Here is a 5,589-nt window from a genome sequence, read left to right on the forward strand (position 1 = left end):
ATATGCCTGTAGTTCCAGCTACTAGGGAGGCTGAGGTGGGAGGATCACTTGAACCCAGGAGGCAGAGGTTGGAGTGAGCCAAGATTGTACCACTATACTCCGGCCTGGGCAACAGAGTGAGTTTCTGTCTCAAAACAACAACAACAAAAAAGAGGCAAGTGTAGGATTGAAATATCACCTTTGCTAGTGAGCCAGCTGATCCTGCGAATAGGACCTATATCTGCAGGAATTTGATGGAAATTCCTCTGCCCCCAGCCATGGCAGTGCCGGACCATAGCCCTCAGCATGGAGAGCATGGAAGGCAGGAGCAGAGCGGAGGTGGCTTCCTGTGGGCAGCTTGTGCCTGAGGGTGACCGAAGAAGGCCCGATTCTTTGTCTTAAACACATCATTGTGTACATTGCTGCACCTTCCCATGGCGGGGCTGGAGTTTGGGGGAAATGAAGTGGAGAGGAGCCCAGGAGTGTTCTGCTGGGCAGCTTCCTACCTGTGGAAGACGGCATAAAGAGTGGGGGGACATTCTGTCCCTCACAGATAGCAATTCCCTTAGGAGATTGTATCTCTTTCTTGGGAATTCAGTCCTCAGCAAATTGATTTCACAGATATTATTAAGTGCCTATTCAATGACAGACATTATTTTGGGGGATTCAGAAATGAACAGAACAGGCAAAATCCCTGCTCTCATGGAGGTTACAATCTAGTGGGGAACACAGAGAGTAAATGAGGAAAGCAAGTAAAATATGTTGGGGGATGGATAGCTATCAGTGATCTATTACAACCCCAAAGTGGGGAAGAGGAAATGAGGAATTATGAGGAATGGCATCAAAAAGGGACACAATAAAAGCCTCCATCTGTTTGGGTAGAATAGGGAATAGGGAGTTAATATTTGCCACTCAAACTGTGCTTCAATTTCAGTTGTCATTTCTGCTGACACTTGTAACACACTTCTCTCTCACAGCTCCCCTACATCCAAATCCCGCAAGACCCTTATTGCTTTTGTGAACTTGAGCTCTCTCTGCAACCCTCTAGCCCACCCTCTGTAGGCTCAGTCACAGTTAATGACCTTGACTGTAGCCTTGAAGATATGGACATTCCAGGTGCTCTGCCCTGGCAGGAGTTCAGCATTCCTTTCTGCCCACAGTTTTGTTCTTTGGCCTACTTCAGTGCTGATCCAGCTGGCTGTGACTCCCCACCAGACATGAAGGGACTTGCACCACCTGAATCTGGTTAGAAGCTGGCTCACATAGCCAGGCTTGTAGTTTCAGCTTTGCTACTGTCATGTGAACCCTGGGCCAGAAGATTCTGTTGACACCTGGAAACTAGGAATGGTTTGGCGGTGTCCTGATATGGTAGATATTTATTGTTTTCTGTTTCTGGTACTCCTCCTACTTTCTGGGAATAACACTCCCTTTATTTGGGGGAGCTGTTCTTGCTACCCAATGTGAACCAAATGGGTAATTTGTATTTTACATGACCCCACTTGTCTGTACAAAGTGTTTGATCCAAAGGTAGGCCCCTGGCCAAGCTGAGCTAATCATGGGAGCCCCTGTTCTGGCCACAGTGACATGTGTCTAATGCATGACTCAGAACACACCAATCACTCCCCTGGGATTTCAAAAACTAAACCTGCGGGGAGAAAACGTTTTTCTCTTGAGGAAAAGCTGGCAGATATAAGCCTGTAGCTGTAGCAGCCACGTCTGACTTCTGTGAGAAAACCAAGCCGTGGTTAGGGGAGAAGAAAGCCGATCCACAGAGAGAGGCAGAGACAAGAGAGTCGGAGAGAGTCCGAGTCCCCGGCTCCAGGTGTCTCAGTCACGCTCCTGCTCTTCAGGGACTTAGGTCAGTACATTCCAATTTTTTCCTTACCTAGGTCAAGTAGGTCAGGTCAGATTCCAGTCATGACTATTAAACATTGAGTCATGGCAACTATATTTGGGAAGACCCAGAGGGTTCAAGTGAGCATCCCCATGTCTTCTACCTGCCCATCTTTGGAAGATTACTTCTTCCATGAAATGTTTTCTTTTTTTTTTCTTGTTTGATACAGGGTCTCTCTGTGTCATCCATGCTGGAGTGCAGTGGTGTGATCTCGGCTCGCTGCAACCTTCTCCTCCTGGGTTCAAGTGATTCTCATGCCTCAGCCTCCCAAGTAGCTGGGGTTACAGGCGCCCACCACCATCCCCGGCTAATTTTTGTATTTTAGTAGAGATGGGGTTTCACCGTGTTGGCCAGGCTGGTCTCAAACTCATGAGCTCAAGTGAGCTGCCTTTCTTGGCTTCCCAAAGTGCTGGGATTTACAGGCATGAGCTACCGACCTGACTCCTCCTCCTTCCTTCCTTCGTTCCCACATAACGCTTCAGTTCTGCTTCTCTCATGGTACTAGTAATCCTTAGTGTACTTGCTGGTTTAACCATTTGTCCCCACCAAAAAGGTAGAAATTGGTTCTTATTCTTATTCATATTCTCTAAGTTGGGCATGTAGATGCTTAGTATGTGTTTGTTGGATGAAAGGATAAACTGATAGATGGATGGAAAAGTATCATTACCATTAAGTGGGTGCCTCTGTATGTCAATCCTTTAATAAAGATGTCAAAAGCCCAGAGACTCTCTGGGGACTGAATCAATTCTGGGGCTTTGGAGGGGTTCTGAAAAGGCCTGGGGAAAGTGAATTCCCCTGGAACTACTCTGGAGTCGCTACAGGGTGATGCAGAGTTGGTTCAAGTCTGCACAGGACACTTGGTGACTATCAGCTTTCTCTGATTTGTTCAGGGTGCATGAGAGTAGTGTTTCAGCCTGGAGTGGTGGCTCACGCCTGTAAACCCAGCACTTTGGGAGGCCAAGGCGGGCGGATCACCTGACGTCAGGAGTTCGAGACCAGCCTGGCCAACATGGTGAAACCCCGTCTCTACTACAAAATACAAAAATTAGCCAGGCATGGTGATGTGTGCCTATAATCCCAGCTATTTGGGAGGCTGAGGCAGGAGGATCTCTTGAGCTGGGAGGTAGAGGTTGCAGTGAGCTGAGATTGTGCCACTGCACACTCCAGCCTGGGTGACAGAGTGAGATTCCATCTCAAAAAAAAAAAAAGAGTAGTGTTTCCTCTGAGGCTTAGGATGCCAGCTTGGGGAACTCCAAACTTGGGCATTATGTGGTGGCAAAGCACCTCAATCCACAGAGACACCCAACCTTGCCATGGCAAGTTAGACATAGCAGGGAAGACTGGGCTTTCCCTGATTTGCTCTTGAGTTCTCACTTTTCCCTCCAAACTTCCCAGAAGGGACTGGGGCTCCATTCCCTGGGGTCATTCATAGCCACACTGCCTCTCCTTAGCCATTTTCTCTCAGCACAGTCGTTCTTACTGGTATAAGTGTTTCCCCAAACTGCTTCCTTGATCTTAATCTGTTTGTCTCTCTGTCTCTGTCTCTCTGTCTCTGTCTCTGTCTCTGTCTCTCTCTCTCTGTCACACAGACACACACACACACACACACACACACACACACACACACACACACACATTTATGGCATTAGCTGCTTTCTACCTGGCATTTTAGTCATTCTTTTCCATGGAGACTATGTGCTTTTTTGAGGACAACTACTATATTTTCTTCATCTTTGCAGCCCCTAGGGTGCTCAGCACAGTGCCTGAAAGAAACGGAGTTAGATGTTTTTGAATAAACTCTCTGTTCTCACATTTAGGTTTCTCTAATTGCTTTAATTCAGGTTATCTACATAGGTTTCTACATAGGGATTCTCTTAAGAATATATTGTGAACAGCTCTCTTTTGCTGATATGGACGTTTCTCCAAATTTATTTTTCATGCTGACAGATTGTTTTCTGGTCTGAATGTACTGCCATTTATTTTCCCAATTCCCTAGTGCTGGAGCTTCTGGGTGCATCCAACATTTATAATTATGAACTGTGCTGCTGCGAGCCTCCTTGCTAGACCTTTGTGTAATCCATCTTTGCTTTCTTAGGATAAATTCTTAGAATGGAATCTACATTTTAAAATCTTTTGACATGTCCTGACAAACACTGTTCCCCATAGCCTTCAATCTGGGCTGCTTTTATAGCTTTCCTCATAGCCATTATTCCATCAACAGGTAACATCGACAGACTTCAGCGAATGGAATCCTCCAGCCCTTTACCCTGATCCTTCCTCCGAGTTACATATTTTGTGGTTTCAAGACCATCTTGAAATCATTGAGAAACAAAGACACAGGAAAAGCTTTTTAAAGCGAGGAAAAGTAGAAAAACCTTTAGAGGTCTTCACAGGGATAGCATAGAAACCATGTAGTTGACATTTTGTCTTTTTATTTATTTTATTTATTTTTTAAAAGTGCTTCCTTTTTAATGAAATAAATTCAAAAGATGTACAGTCAGGCTCAAGTAGTGCAGTTCACAAGCATGGGAGAAACAAACAAAACAACCAAGTTCAGGATGGTCAGAGCAGAGTTAACCCAGGATGAGGCTGCACTTGCCACCAGGGGGATTTCCTATGGATGGTGCTGGGGCCGGGGCCGCGGGGCTCAGCACAGGTGCAGCAGGCGCAGGCTTCTCTTCCCTCGGCCCCAGGCTGCCTTGCAAGTCTGTGTCCACATTTTCATGAATGTCATCTTCTTCCTTCAGATCTAAGAATCTACAGAGTTTGCTTCAGAAGCGTTCCTTCCCTGCAGTCCAGATGACTCCAAGTCTTCTCCGCCACCTCTAGACTTGGCACCTGCCAATGTGGCCCAAGAAGGTGGATTTTCTTCAGGTGTCCCAAAGATATTAGAGGACATTTTGTTCTTTCTCACAGGTTGTTCTGTTGGTTCATCAAAACCCAATGAAAAATTGGATCCACCACCCGGCAGCCGCAAAACCCGGGAGCTATTCCTGCTGTTGGGGTTGACACCCTTGAAGGTGGTGGTGGTGGTCATGGCGCAGAGGAGCAAGTTAGGCTGGCGTGGAAGCAGAATGCTGACAAGGTCGGACCGAGGGGCACAGGGAGGCTCCATACCCCACAGACTGGCCCCCGCTGGGGGAGTCTCCTGCCCACGTTAGCTTTTCAAATGCTATTTGGAATATGTTTATTATGTCTCTTTAAATGCTATTTCGAAATGATACTTATTACTACCTAAGATGTAAATAACTCATCCTAGGTCAAAAACGGCATGGTTAGTGGGCTTCAAACATAATCTCTTCTGTACGGCTTTTTAAATATGGGACACCATGGCTATTCAGTTAGGTCCCTTGCTGGTGAGTCAGGCAGCCAATACCATCAGAAGCTGACCACATACATGCCCCGCATGGAAGCTTCTGTAGCACAACCATGTGAGGCAAGCCTTGGACACGAAGTCCCTGTGCCCAGTTGACTCACAGCTCCACTTATCTCTGCATGAGATCAAAATACAAATGCCAAAATTTCACTTCCCCAATTTTCTATTTTTGCTAATTGCCTCCACCTTGTTCTTTTTCTTTATATCCTATGCATGTTTGACATTTTAAAAAGGTGTTTTTAGCTCTGAATTTAAGCAAATTGGCCCACACATCTCCCCAGTGAGTAGCAGACTCTGAGTTAATATTCACGGTGTCCTAAATGTTAACACTGCTTGGTTT

At 46.2% G+C, this 5,589-nt stretch overlaps 1 pseudogene; it reads right to left on the minus strand.

Moving 5' to 3' along the window:
• Positions 1-4,159: 4,159 nt before the first annotated feature.
• LOC100992343 (jupiter microtubule associated homolog 1-like) lies at positions 4,160-4,979 on the minus strand (annotated as a pseudogene).
• Between the last annotated feature and the right edge of the window lie 610 nt (positions 4,980-5,589).

Source organism: Pan paniscus, chromosome 13, assembly GCF_029289425.2.
Source record: "Pan paniscus chromosome 13, NHGRI_mPanPan1-v2.0_pri, whole genome shotgun sequence".
In the NCBI taxonomy this organism is placed as follows: Eukaryota; Metazoa; Chordata; class Mammalia; order Primates; family Hominidae; genus Pan; species Pan paniscus.